General features: G+C 44.1%; 1 long non-coding RNA gene across 1 annotated transcript in view; it reads right to left on the bottom strand.

Moving 5' to 3' along the window:
- LOC143981660 (uncharacterized) overlaps nucleotides 1-15,309 on the bottom strand; it is a 264,222-nt gene extending 248,913 nt beyond the window's left edge. Inside the window, exon 1 of the long non-coding RNA XR_013274345.1 lies at nucleotides 15,066-15,309. This is a non-coding gene — a long non-coding RNA (uncharacterized LOC143981660). The remainder of the gene's footprint in view (nucleotides 1-15,065) is intronic.
- Nucleotides 15,310-15,668: the final 359 nt, after the last annotated feature.

The following is a 15,668-nucleotide window of genomic DNA, read 5'->3' as shown; positions in this document are numbered from 1 at the left end:
TATACTGATAAAGGACTACTGCAGCAGAAGGGCAGCAGTCAGCAGTAGTGCACCTCAACCCTATATATTGTGGACCTATACCAGTCCTTAAGGAATAGCAGACTGTACCTCACTCAACTCTATGTACTGTAGTACCCTATATCTTACCATTCCTTATAAGGACCGTTGTGGAACAAGTAGGTTGTGAATGATTAGCAGACTGTACCTATGTCCCTATACTGATAAAGGACTACTGCAGCAGAAGGGCAGCAGTCAAGTATAATATTCTTTCTATATTTGGAAGAAAGAATATTATACGTGTACAAGCCTATTATCATACCAGTCCTGAAAAGAACCTTTGTGGACCTAATAGTAACAGCTACTGATTAAACTGACTGTCCCTCACTGCCTCACACACAGCTTCCTGCCTGTCCCTATTTAAACTGACAAAACACAGGCTGCTGGAACAATAACTTGAATAGCACTTTTGTGGACCTAATAGTAACAGCTAATGATTAAACTGACTGTCCCTGCAGCACACAGCGTCCTGTCCCTCTCTCTACACTGACAAAAGACAGGCTGCTGCAACAATCAGTAGCACAGCAGTGCCTCAAACCTATATCCTGAACTACACCTAACACCTATACCAGTCCTGAAAAGAACTTTTGTGGACCAAATAGCCAGCGATTTGGGTCACTGCAGTCTCTCCCTGCTCCACATAGCAACCTCTCCCTATAGTGACAGAAGAAAGAATGTAAAATGGCCGCCGGATCGGGTCTATTTATAAGTTAGGGGGAATGTCCAAGTGTCCATGTGCTGTCATGTCTCAATTGGCTGTCCTGTACCCCATGATGGATGTGTCATCATAGGTCAAAGTTATTTTACACAGTAAACACGGAAGTCCGCCGGGCGAACGGCGGCAATAGTCCGCCGAACGGGCGGACCGCGAACAGCCGAAATTTGCCGCGAAGCGACCACCGGGCGAACCGTTCGGCCATCCCTACTTACAGGCAAAACCTAGTTTCTTCGGATGACGAGGCCTGAGTACCATATCATCTTGGTAGTCAAATATCGGCCCAAGATATGAATCCGGTTATCGTAGCCCTTAGATCCCCGCAGGGACTTGCACAGAGCTTTTTTCAGAGCACATGTTTTACGTGACCAACCACCTTAGACACTGATGAAAAAACGGAGGTGCCTCCCATATGGGAGGGGTTATATAGGGGAGGAATTCTCCTTAATTGGGGGTTAACCAGTGTCCAATCACCAGAGGTGCCTATATAACCCACTATGTAATGAAGCTCCTGTGTCCCGTGATGTATGATCAAGAAATGTTTTTAAAAGCGGCCGTTTTTACGGGAGCACTGATTTTAATAACAATTAAAGTGAAAAAAAAAAAGTGAAATATTCCTTTAAATATCGTGCCTGGGGGGTGTCTATAGTATGCCTGTGAAGTGCCACGTGTTTCCCGTGTTTAGAACAGTTCCTGCACAAAATGACATCTAACGGAAAAAAAGTAATTTAAAACTGCTTGCGGTTTTAATGTATTATCTGGTTCCGGCAATATGGATGAAAATCATTGAGAAAAATGGCATGGGTAGCCCACCCTGCCCATTACCAGCCCCTTTGGGTCTTGTACGGATATTAAGGGGAACCCCGTACCCATATTAAAAAAAGGAAAGGTGTGGGGCCCCCAGGCCCTATATACTCAGAACAGCAGTATACAGGCGGTGCAAACAAGACAGGGACTCTGTAGGTTGGTTGTGTTAAGTAGAATCTGTTTGTAATGTTGAACTGGTACATTTTTAAAGTGTAGCTCCAGTCAAAAAATCTATTTTTAAGATTTTTGGAAAACATAGGGAAGGGTTATCACCCCTGTATAATTTGTTTTGCCGTCCGTCTTTTTACATCTCACTTCCTGTTGTCTTCTTCCGTTTGCAAGTAGGAGACGTTTGTAAGTTGGATGTTTGAAAGTAGGGGCCTGCCCTATATGCTCTGCAGAAATGGCGGAACAAGGTGTAGGTGTTGCAACAGCATTGTAAGGCCTCAAAGTGACTCTTGGTGGGCGCTGGAGCGCCCTGCTGTGAACGATTATATCAAGAATTGTAATTACATGCCATTGTTGAACAGTGGTTGTGGTGGTGGTGCTGGTGCCACAACACTATAAGTCCTCACAGTTACTCTCGGTGGGCACAGGAACGGGCCCTGCTGTGAAATATTATATCAGAACTGTAATTACATGCCCCTGTTAAACAGGGGCTGAAAAATTGGGCCTTAGGCACTGGTGCTGGTGGCACGACACTGCAAACTCTCCCATATACTCTAGTTGTAGTGCAGGAATGAGCCCTGCTGCAAAGCATTGCATCAGAAATTGTAATTACATGCCCCTGTTAAACAGGAGCTGAAAAACTGGGCCTTAGGGACTGGTTCTGGTGCCACGACACTGCAACCTCTCCCATATACTCTAGTTGTAGTGCAGGAATGAGCCCTGCTGCAAAGCATTGCATCAAAAACTGTCAACATAACAGGACAGTCACTCAGCATCAGCATAGGCAGTCTTGAAGGGATGTGATATTTCCAAAAAAATTATTCAGTTACATCAGCTTCAGGTGCTTGATAGCTGTGGGTGATCCAAGACTGATTCATCTTTATGAAGGTCAGTCGATCAACCGAGTCGGTGGACAGGCGCACCCTGTGATCGGTAACAAAGCCACCAGCAGCACTGAAGGTGCGTTCCGAAAGAACGCTGGATGCAGGACAGGCCAGTAGCTCAATTGCATACTGTGCAAGCTCTGGCCAGTGATTCATCTTCAAGACCCAGTAAGCTAGAGGATTTTCAGTGGGAAAGGTGTCCAAGTCTGACCTTGCCCCTAGGTATTCCTGCACCATGTAAATCAGACGCTGGCGATGGTTGCTGGAACCGATCATACCTTGTGGCTGTGGACTAAAAATTGTCTGAACGCATCGGTCAGACGGCCACCTTCTCCACTGCTCCTTCTGACCGAAGCCTCAGCAACACGTTGTCCAGGACCAGGGGTTTGTAACCTCCCAGTCTCTGGGAACGCATTGCACAGACCTTTCTGCAAGACACCTCCCGGAGATGTCTCATCCTCTGCTCCCTCTGCGACGGCAAGATAAGGTCAGCAACCTTACCCTTGTACCGTGGATCAAGGAGAGTGGCCAGCCAGTAATGGTCCCTCTCCTTGATCCGAACAATACGAGGATCCTACCGCAGGCTTTGCAGGATCAGGGAGGCCATGCAGTGTAGATTAGCTGAGGCATTTGGTCCGGAGTCCTCTGGGTCACTAAGGACAACATGATCCGCAGCTACCTCCTCCCAGCCACGTACAAGTGCATGGGTTTCTTGGGACTGTAAATCATCCCTACAAGACTGCTGCTGCTGATGCTGAGTGCCAGCCCCCACCTCCATGCTGACACAATCATCCTTCTCCTCCTCTTCCTGTATGATGGGTGGGACAGCAGGAACACTGTCTGGATAAAGGGGGCCTTGAGAGGCAAGGAAGTCCTCTTCCTGCCTCTGTTCTGCCTCAAGTGCCCTGTCCATTATTCCACGCAGCGTATGCTCCAAGAGGTGGACAAGAGATACAGTGTAACTGATGCATGCACTGTCACTGCTCACCATTCTTGTGACAGGACAGTGCATGCATCCCTGATCATGCCCCATTGGCGCAGTGAGAAAAAAACCGAGCTCCCCTGACCCTGTCCTGGTGCTGTAGTCGCACAGGTACTCATTGATGGCCCTCTGCTGCGTGTGCAGCTGTTACAGCATGGCCAACATTGAGTTCCACCTGGTGGGCATGTCACATATAAGGCGGTTCATGGGCAGGTTCAACTCCTTTTGGAGCTCAGCCAGCCGAGAACAGGCATTAAATGAAATGCACACAGACTTTCCTGGCCTGCTTCAGGACATCCTGTAAGCCTTGGTACCTGCCAAAGAACCGCTGCACCACCAGGTTAAGGACGTGAGAAACACAGGGCACATGGGTCAGTTGTCCCTGTCGGAGGGCGGAGAGGAGGTTGGTGCCATTGTCGCAAGCCACCAATCCTATCTTAAGCTGGCGTGGCGTCAACCACCTCTCGGCCTGCCCCTGCAGAGCTGACAAAATATCTGCCCCAGTGTGGCTTCTGTCCCCCAAACAAACCAGCGCAAGCACGGCATGGCATCATTTTGCCTGGGTACTTGCGTAGCCCCTTGAACTCCTACGGAGCACCGTTGGTTCTGAGGACAGAGAACTGGAAGAGGCCATGGAGGAAGAAGAAGAGGAGGGGTGGAGGAGAGAGGTGTGTCACAACCAGTAGTAGCATTTTGGAGGTGGGGTGGCGGAACAACCTCCAACACTACTTCACCTTGTCCTGCATCCTTACCAGCTGCCAGAAGAGTGACCCAATGGGCCGTGAAAGACGGGTAACGTCCCTGTCCATGCCCGCTGGACCATGAGTCAGTAGTAATATGCACCTTACCACTGACCGCCCTGTCCAGCAAGGCTAGGACATTGCCTTCCACATGCCGGTAGAGAGCCGGAATCGCCTTCCGTGAGAAAAACCGCACATTGCACAAACTCATGGAAGGGGGCCGAGTCTACCAACTGAAAAGGCAGCAGTTGAAGTGCTAGCAATTTAGCCAAGCTAGCATTCAACCGCTGGGCATGTGGCTGGCTGGGAGTGAACTTCTTACAACGGTCCAGCAGCTGGGGCAGGGAAATTTGCCTGCTATAATCGGATGTGGGTGTACTGCTAGCAGAGTGCCCGGAAGCACTTGGCTGTGACACACCTAATTCTACACCTTTATTCCTCTCAGCGCAGGTTTCAGAGAGGACTGAAGGTCTAGTGGGGTTGGAGATCCCAGCTGATGAGGAGAAAGGAGAGGTCTGCTTTGTTCTTTGGTGTGGGTCTTTGAGGTAAGCTTGCCAACGAGCTGCATGGCAGGTCAACATATGTCTGGTCAAGCGTGTGGTGCCCAAGCGGCTGATGTTTTGGCCACGTGAGATATGCTTGAGACATATGTTGCAAATAGCAGCGGTGCGATCTGATGCACTCGTCTCAAAAAAGGCCCACACCAAAGAACTTTTAGAATAACACACAGAGGCAGCGCCCTGCACAGGCGGAGCTCTGCGGTGTGATTCAGTCGGTGTGCTGCCCCTAAGCTGGCCCCCGGAGGCCATCCTGCCTCGTTGGACATGTGCCTCCTCCTCCTCCTCCTCTCTCCTACCAGGCACCCACGTGGAGTCAGTGCCCTCAACATCCCCTCCCTCTTCATCACTGGAGCAAACCTGGCAGTATGCTGCAGCTTGTGGAACATGACTGCCAGATTGCTGTCCTTCTTGAGCATCCCCTCTCTCTGCGCTCATGCTACTGCCTTCCTCTAGCTGAGTATCATCATCAGAACCTACAAAACACTAGCCATCCTCCTGGAGCATGTACCCAACACTGTGCTCAAAGAGTTCAGGGGACTCCTCAGGAGGATGTGGTGGGTCTAGGGAAGGAGTCACTGATGATGACATTGAGATGAGGGAAGAGGATGCGTTGGCAGCTGCTTTGCTAGTACCCTGTGCCTGGGTGAGAGAGGAGGAGGAGGATGAAGAGGGCTTGGTCATTCACTCTTCGGCATGATGTGGCTCAACACGTCCAGCTGCCGAAAATACAGAAGAGCAATATAGCTATATAGGTGGATAATGGTGTATACTGCGGTCAGGGTACACAGACAACACCCACAAATTACTACAGCTGACTGAAAGCTCAATTACAGAAGAGCAATATAGCTATATAGGTGGATAATGGTGTATACTGCGGTCAGGGCACACAGACAACACCCATAAACTCCTGCAGATGGCTGAAAGCTCAATTACAGAAGAGCAAGAACGCTAAATCGGGTGGATAACGGACGGTGTATACTGTGTTGAAGGTACACAGAGAACACCCACTAACTCTTAAAGACGCCAACACACTACACAAGGCCGCCGTGCTGGCGGCCTTATATAGTGTGGGGCGTGTACTACACAGCCTGAGCTATGATTGGCCACAGGCATCCTGCCTGTGGCCAATCATGGCTCTCCTCGCTGCCGGCGCTTTGATTGGCCAAGCATGCGGGGTCACAGAGTATGCTTGGCCAATCATGAGCCAGCAATGCACTGCGATGGCGCAGTGCATTGTGGGGCGTGAGTGCCACAGGAATTTGGCACGAACGGCCCATAACGTTCGGTATTCGCCGAACGTGCGAACAGCCGATGTTCGAGTTGAACGTACGTTCGACTCGAAAACCAAGCTCATCCCTAGATACAAGATAAAAGTGGTCTCTGCGGCGGAGATCACTTTTATTGGCGGCGGGAGAGGGGCCCCCCTCCTGTCGTGCTCCGGTGCCCTCCACCACTTCCCGGAGCCATCGGCAGCGGCCGAGGCGATCCGGTCCTCTCACTGGCTGTGCATGGAGACGAGTCAGGGGAAGATAGTCCCCACCTATCTCCATGACACTGCAGGGCAGAAGTGACGTCAAAAAGTCACTTCCGCCCAGAGCTCTTAAAGGGCCATTTTTTTTAAATAATTTTTTTAATGACATTTTTTTATTTTTGTATTGCATTTTAGTGTAAACATGAGATCCGAGGCCCCCAGATCTCATATCTAAGAGGTCCTGTCATGCCTATTTTCTATTACAAGGAAGACCACCGGAGCTGTCTAATGAATTATTTTAAAAACTTGTGTTGTGTTTTTTTATTGACACTTTTTCCCTCAGGTGAATGGGTAGGGGTACGCTGTACCCCACACTCATTCACATAGGGTGAGGGGATGATATCTGGGGGCTATTAAAGGGGGCTCCTGGATTCCGATAAGCCCTCCACCTGCAGACCCTGACAACCAAGGCCAGGGTTGTCGGGAAGAGGCCCTTGCCCTCATCAACATGGGGACAAGGTGCTTTGGGGTGGGGGGCCACAGGACCCCCCTTCCCCAAAGCACCCCCCCATGTTGAGGGCACGCGGCCTGGTACGGCTCAGGAGGGGGGAGGCCGCTCTTTCGTCCCCACCCCCTTTCCTGACAGGCTAGGCGTCGTGCTCGGATAAGGGTTTGCTATGGACTTTGGGGGGACCCTCACACCGTTTTTTTGGCGTAGGGCTTCCCCTTTAAGTCCATACCAGGTGACGGGGCTAGCGAGGTGTCAATCTCACTAAGGCGGCGACATTGGCTTCCTTCGCTAGTCCAGTCTACCTCAAAATGAGCAGACTTTTCTCCGTGTGTGGGCAAGTCCGTTCATTTCAAAAGTCAGTTCATGTGTGGGCAGGTCCGCTCGTTCGGAAAGTCCGGGGGACCTCCGCTGCAAAGTCCCACTAGTTTGTCCACAGGTTAGTCCAATCGTGTGTACACGGCATGAGAGGGCTTGTTTGGCTGAAATGTATTGATTCTCTCTGGTGTCAGGTGCCAATGCACCATACACTTATAATTTGCCTCTATCGTAGTTATATCAGATGCATAATTATGCACTGCTCCTATCATTTTTTTCATCTAATTTTATGCCCAAGTCTTGTTCCCATTTTTCTATGAAGGTCCCATGTCCTAATTCTGTTAATATTTCCTATACTTGAGATATTCCATGTTTTACAAGCGTTTTGTGTTACAGAGCTTTTGGGGTTAACGCATTCTCATCTCTGATTGGTTGGGGGATTGTGTTTACTAAGTGTTTTATTTGCAAATATTCCCAGTCATTACCTGATGCCACCCGTGAGTCATTATTAAATCCTGCTTTGTCCTAATTTTACCGTTCATAATAATATCCTTTAATTGTGCGGTTCCCATTTGCTTTCCCAACCGTATCCCATTTCCTGGGGTAATAAAATTTGTGCCCGTTAATGAAATTAAAGGAGAGTTGTATTTCCATTTTTCTTTTTGATATAGTGTATCCCACACTTTAAATACATTTTTAGTTAACTCATGTGTATCTCTACTATGTGTTCTCAATTTCGGTTGAATCCAAATAATCTTTTGAAGTATCGTGTTTAATGTGTCTTCCTTTCTCACCCTTCTCTTTTTAGTTTTTATGTTTGCCCATTCTATTACTCTTGCCAATATGATCTCCTTATAATACCTTTCTACATCCGGAAGTGTCATCCCTCCTTTTTTTTTTCTAGTTAGCAGAATATTATTTACCCTGGCTTTTTTATTTTGCCTTATGTATTTCAAGATAATTGTTTTTATTACTTTTAAAAAATGTAGTGGTATTTCTATCGGGAGCATTTGAAATTGATATATTATTTTTGGTAAAATCACAATTTTTAAATATATTTATCCTCCCTGTCCATGAGATTGGTCTCCTCGATATATATTTTTTATCTCTGTTTTAACTTCGTTAAGTAGTGGAATTAAATTGGCATGATATAACTTCTCTAGGGTAGGTGTTATTTTAATTCCTAGATATGTTAACTCTTCCCTCTCCCAAGTAAAGGGGAATTCCTGTTGTAATTAGACATGTGCACACTGAAATATTTTGTTTCAGAATTTAGTTTTCGTCCAAAAAATACATTTATTTAGTTACTCCTGAAATTAGTTTTTATTTATTTTGTTTTTCGTAAAAAATTGGATTAGTCCGAAAATCCAAAATAATTAAGGTCGAATCTGTCATTGAAGGCTTATGGTGTCTGTCAAATGTTCAAAGAAGATTCAACATAGCAGCTAAACTGTATGACTCTGTATAGTTTAGCTGCTCCGTCAAATCTTCTTAGAACTTTCGACAGACACCATAAGCCAAAGATTCAACGTTTGTATGTTTTGCTTGGTCGAATCTTTGTCGTTCATGTTGAATGTATATAGTTCAAACAGAAAATGGACTGGTGATAGTGATCACTGATCAGACAGGTAACAAGATAGGTTATATAGAATCTCAATCTATAATATAGAATCTATAATAATAAATCCCCCCCTCACACACACACAACACGGGCAGCCTCTGAGGCTATCACAACACTAGAAACACTAGTATCACTATCAGGTTCACAACACTAACACAATAGCAGCAGATTATTATGAAAAAGTTAAGTTGAGCTGTAGCTTGCTTCACTAATGTTCTGCTTCTGTGCTTATGCTTAATTGCAAAATAATTCAGGTTCTCTGACAAACGGACCAGCTAAGATTGACTGTCTTCTGAAATGATTCAGTGTGTGTGTCTCTCTCTGCTAGCAATCGTAAGTGAAAGTAATTTGGCTGTACGTGTGTACTTAGTTCTAGCTATTTTACTACTCCTCCTCTTTGGTTACAATCAGCCAATAACATTCATCATCATCATTATTTTTATTTTACTTCCCCCACCCAATTCCAGCAGCGATCTTTTCTCTCTGTTGAATCTTTTCTCTCTCTGTTGAATCTTTTCTCTCTCTGTCGAATCTTTTCTCTCTCTGACAAATCTTTTCTCTCTCTGTCAAATCTTTTCTCTCTCTGTCGAATCTTTTCTCTCTGTCGAATCTTTTCTCTCTATGTAGAATAATCTTGGACTAATAGAGTTAAGGTTAGGCACATTCGACCACAGGTTCGATAGACAAAGATTGTTATTGTCATGTCATGTCGAATCTCCTATCTATATCGAACTGTTTCACAACAAAAACTAAAATAAAGCATTTGTTTATGTCTGATCTTTCGTTTTTCGGATTCTGCACTTTCGTTATCATTTGTTAAAATGATAACTAAAATACTTGAAATTCGGACGAAAATGCATTTGGACAAATCAAATGCACATGTCCAGTTGTAATTAGACATGTGCAGAGTAAAATATTTCGTTTCGGAATTTCGTTTTCGTCTGAAAACTTAATTTATTTAGTTACTCCCGAAATTCGTTTTTATTTATTTCGTTTTTCGTTCAAAAATTGCATTCGTCCGAAAATCCACATGAATTACGGTCGAATCTGTCTTGGAAGGCTTATGGTGTCTGTCGAATGTATAAAGAAGATTCGACGGAGCTAACTATATAGCATACTTTAGAACCCTATTAAAGTCTATGGGACTCCAACGTTCAAAATCTAAAGTGCTAATTTTAAAGGCTAATTTGCAAGTTACTGTCCTAAAAAGTGTTTGGGGACCCGGGTCCTGCCCCAGGGGACATGTATCAATGCAAAAAAAAGTTTTAAAAACGGCCGTTTTTTCGGGAGCAGTGATTTTAATAATGATTAAAGTGAAACAATAAAAGTGTAATATTCCTTTAAATTTCGTAGGGGGGGGTTGTCTATAGTATGCCTGTGAAGGGGCGCATGTTTCCCGTGCTTAGAATTGTCCCTGCACAAAGTGTCATTTATGCAGGAAAAAAAGTCCTTTAAAATCACTCGCAGCTATAATGAATTGTCGGCTCCCGTAATACAGAGAACACTCATTGAAAGTCATTGATAAAAAAATAAATAAATAAATAAATAAAAAAAAAAGCGTGGGGGTCCCCCAAATTCAATTACCAGGCCCTTCAGGTCTGGTATGGATATTAAGGAGAACCCTGCCTCAAATTTAAGAAAAAATTTGACGTGGGGTTCCCCCTAAATATCCATAACCAGACCCTTCAGGTCTGGTATGGATATTAAGGGGAACCCCGCGTCAAATTAAAAAAAAAATTGACGTGGGGTTCCCCCTAAAAATCCATACCAGACCCTTTATCCGAGCACGCAACCTGGCAGGCCGCAGGAAAAGAGGGGGGGACGAGAGAGCGGCCCCCCCTCCCTCCTGAACCGTACCAGGCCACATGCCCTCAACTTTGGGAGGATGCTTTGGGGGTCCGTGACCCCTCAAAGCACCTTGTCCCCATGTTGATGAGGACAAGGGCCTCATCCCCACAACCCTGGCCGGTGGTTGTGGAGGTCTGCGGGCGGGGGGCTTATCAGAATCTGGAAGCCCCCTTTAACAAGGGGACCCCCAGATCCCGGCCCCCCCCCTGTTTGAAATGGTAAGGGGGTACAAAAGTACCCCTACCATTTCACAAAGAAAGTGTAAAAAATGTTTAAATAAAACAAACACACTTTTTAAAAATTCCTTTATTAAAAATAAAAAAAAGATTCCAGCGGCGGTAATCCACTCTTGCTATCCAGCGACGGACGGTCAGCTCTCCATCGATGTCTAATGTCATCCAGCGCAGCGCAGCATCCTTCTTCTGTCTCCTCCACGGAGACACTGGAGGCATTCCGGCGCTGACGTTTCTTATATACGGAGGGCGGGGCCACCCGTCACCTGACCCCGCCCCCCTCTGACGCAAGGGGAAACCCGGGGTTCCCCGTGACGTATGGGTGACCCCGCCCCCCTCTGATGTAACGGAAACCTGCCTGTGTTACATCAGAGGGGTGCGGGTCACCCCTACGTCACAGGGAACCCCGGGTTTCCCCTTGCGTCAGAGGGGGCGGGGTCAGGTGACGGGTGGCCCCGCCCACCCTATATAAGAAACGTCAAGCCGCCGGAATGTCTGTAGTGTCTCCTCCACGGAGACAGAAGAAGGATGCTGCGCTGCGCTGGATGACATGAGACATCGCTGGAGATATGACCGTCCGTCGCTGGATAGCAAGAGTGGATTACCGCCGCTGCAATCTTTTTTTTATTTTTAATAAAGGAATTTTTCAAAAGTGTGTTTGTTTTATTTAACAATTTTTTACACTTTCTTTGTGAAATGGTAGGGGTACTTTTGTACCCCCTTACCATTTCAAACAGGGGGGGGCCGGGATCTGGGGGTCCCCTTGTTAAAGGGGGCTTCCAGATTCTGATAAGCCCCCCGCCCGCAGACCTCCACAACCACCGGCCAGGGTTGTGGGGATGAGGCCCTTGTCCTCATCAACATGGGGACAAGGTGCTTTGAGGGGTCACGGACCCCCAAAGCATCCTCCCAATGTTGAGGGCATGTGGCCTGGTACGGTTCAGGAGGGAGGGGGGGCCGCTCTCTCGTCCCCCCCTCTTTTCCTGCGGCCTGCCAGGTTGCGTGCTCGGATAAAGGGTCTGGTATGGATTTTTAGGGGGAACCCCATGTCAAATTTTTTTTAAATTTGATGCGGGGTTCCCCTTAATATCCATACCAGACCTGAAGGGTCTGGTTATGGATATTTAGGGGGAACCCCACGTCAAATTTTTTCTTAAATTTGAGGCAGGGTTCCCCTTAATATCCATACCAGACCTGAAGGGCCTGGAAATTGAATTTGGGGGACCCCCACGCTTTTTTTTTTATTTATTTATTTATTTTTTTATCAATGACTTTCAATGAGTGTTCTCTGTATTACGGGAGCCGACAATTCATAATAGCTGCGAGTGATTTTAAAGGACTTTTTTTCCTGCATAAATGACACTTTGTGCAGGGACAATTCTAAGCACGGGAAACATGCGCCCCTTCACAGGCATACTATAGACAACCCCCCCCTACGAAATTTAAAGGAATATTACACTTTTATTGTTTCACTTTAATCATTATTAAAATCACTGCTCCCGAAAAAAACGGCCGTTTTTAAAACTTTTTTTTGCATTGATACATGTCCCCTGGGGCAGGACCCGGGTCCCCAAACACTTTTTAGGACAGTAACTTGCAGAATCTTTTCTCTCTGTCAAATCTTTTTTCTCTGTCGAATATTTTCTCTATATAATCTTGGACTAATAGAGGTAAGGTTAAGCACATTCGACCACAGGTTCTATAGACAGATTGTTATCGTCAGAGTCATGTCGAATCTCCTATTCTATATCGAACTGTTGTAACAATGAAAACGAAAATAAAGCATTTATTTATGTCGGATCTTTCGTTTTTCGGATTTTGTGCTTTCGTTATCGTTTGTCAAAACGAAAACGAAAATAGCTGAAATTCGGACGAAAATGCATTCGGACGAAAACGAATGCACATGTCTAGTTGTAATAGTTTTTCCTCTTTTTTTTATCTACACCTAGACTTAATATTACAGTTTTTATGGGATTACTCTTGAAATTCGTAAGCTCACCATAACAGCCTTGGTTTGGTCATATATAGGAGTATGTCGTCTGCATATGCTGCCACCTTATGCTCTAACCCCTCCTATATCCACATTATTTCGTATTTTCATTAGTAATGGTTGCAATTACATACAGGAGTGGCGAGAGCGGGCATCCTTGCCTTGTCCCGTTGAACATCTCAAAGGCAGACGACATACTCCCTTTATCCCGAACCCTGGCTGTAGGATGTTTGTATAGGTTGCTAATCCATCTCATAATTCTTGGTCCCAACCCTATCCTCTGAAGTGCATCCATCATAAATCCTCAATCTACGCGATGAAAATGCTTTTTCGGCATCGATCAAAATAAAAAGCATTGGGGATTTACTCTTTTTCCTTATTCATTATTAGCATATTTCTTATGCTATTGTCCCTACCCTCCCTTCCTGGTACAAAGCCTGCTTGATCTACATTTATCAGATCTGGCATAAAGTTTTTTTAGTCTCGATGCCAGAACTTTTGCATATAGCTTTGTGTCTGCATTTAACAAAGCTATGGGCTGATAATTAGAGAAAATGGTTCTATCTTTTCCTACTTTTGGTATTACTCAGATATTGGCAAGGAGAGATTCTTTTCTTATTTCCTAATTTTCCCCTATTATCTTTAAGTAATTGCATAATACTGGGGCTAATTGTTCTTTAAATCTTTTGTAATATTTAATCGAAAACCCGTCCGAGCCTGGGCTTTTTCCCCCCGGTGTTTCCTTTAGGGCTTTATAGATTTCATCTTGGGTAATTGGTTCATCTAATAGTTCTGCACTTTCTGTTGTTATTTTTGGTAGGTTGACTTCCGCTAGATACTCCTGTATTTTAGATTTTCTACTCTCCCCCTCCTGTCGTGTTTCATTATTTCTGATTGCATATAATGCACTATAGTATGTTTTAAAAGCATTTGCGATATCAGTTGTTTCGTATTTCCTTTCACCATTTTCATTTTTTTATCTTTTCTATATCATTTAAGGGTTTTTTTCCCCTTGATATTTTTGCAAAGTATTTCCGGGGCTTGTTCCCCCACATGTATCCTTTCTTTTGCAACATTTTTAAATACTTTTCTAGTTTTTTGTTCCATCATGTCCCTTAACTGACCCCTTTTTATAACAATCTTCTGATGCGTTTCTATGTCTAATTGTGTTTTATGTTTTTGTTCCAACTCATGTACATTTTTAATTGTTATTTCTCTTTCTTTTTCCCAGCTCCTATGGAGATCAATTTTTCCCTAATATATGCCTTATGGGCCTCCCAAATTGTCGCCTTTTTTCACATCCGGTGTGTCATTTATACATAATACATATTATTCCTACTTCTACATCATCTATAAGGTCTTCATTTAGTCTCCAGGTCCCTTTTCTCTGTTCCTTATCATTAAACCTTATCTTTGCTGTTACAGGAGCTTGAGATTATTCCGATCGATGCCTCTACTACATACTTTAGTATTTCATGATACACCAGAATGTAATCTAATCTTGAGTACATGTCCTGCACCGTTGAATGAAATGTATAGTCCTTTTTTCTTGGATATATTATTCTACATACTTCATGTTGTCCTTTTTAAGGACAGTTTCCCGCACAGTATTTATTATAAGACATTTTTAACGAAGATATTTTTTAAGATACAAAATCAATCTATATGAAACAGTCTATACATGTGAAACTTATTCACGAGACAAGTGATCATACAAAATAGTTACATTTATTGGTTGACAAAAAACAAATATTTACATGAAATTAAAATACAGATTGCATTACATGAACATCTTGAAATTTTATGGAAACACCCTCAAAATGGGCGTAGTACCTTGCACATAATATCACCATGATAACTTCTCGGTAGAATCAATAACCTTATGATAATTGACAATTAAACAGAACGTCTGTATTTCACATATCCAACCGTTACTATACTGCATATAAATAAGTGGTTAACAATTAGAAATAAATTAGACGTTTGTTTGTCAATAAAAGTGGCATCTATGCAAAAAATAAATATTTAATGAAAAATTTAATTTTAGAGAAAAAAAATCTAAAAGGTGGTTATTGATTCGGGAGAACGATTATCAATAGTAGAATATTCAATACATCAATATTTGAAAGGACATACAAGATAAAATCAACATGACATAATTACCCATTCCAAATGGCTACTAGTCTGGATTGTTGGTTACCAGGATTTTTAAGATGGCTGCCGTGGCTTTCAACATGGATACTCTTAAAGAGGAATTACTTCTTGTGACCTCCGAGTTCCAAGGAGCAGGGTTTAGGAATCTTCATGAATGTTAAAATATATATTCATGCATGTTGCATGGATGTCAGTCTGTCTGGGAGTATGTGTATCTCCCAGTGTCCCTTCTCAGGATGGGTCCCCGAGCTTCCTTTCTCCATGGCATCCCACCTGCTCCTAAATACCATGTCAGACAGTGAGATCATAAAATGATAATAAGTTCTGCCCAAAAGGTATGTGTTCCCTCCTCATTGGCAGGCAAAACTTAATAATTAACTTTTTCCAGGAGCCTAATGATTTAAAGCTAAGAGCACCTTCAACCACCAGGTGTCTCACATGTGTTTGGAGTTTATCTCTTTAAGTTAATATATTCTATTTTTATAATGTGTATTATTTAAATCTTAGTGAAAAGAATATATATATCCAGTATTCAGGGATGCTAGTAAACGATATAATAGAAAATACACATAGGTTAAATCCTTATATGGTTATAATCACGATTATATGTTT

The sequence above is a fragment of the Lithobates pipiens genome, unplaced genomic scaffold, assembly GCF_037356315.1.
Source record: "Lithobates pipiens isolate NorthernLeopardFrog02 unplaced genomic scaffold, aLitPip1_a1.2 Scaffold_16, whole genome shotgun sequence".
Lineage (NCBI taxonomy): Eukaryota > Metazoa > Chordata > Amphibia > Anura > Ranidae > Lithobates > Lithobates pipiens.
The sequence above is the reverse complement of the archived record's forward strand: the minus strand, read 5'-3'. Positions and strand labels throughout refer to the sequence as shown.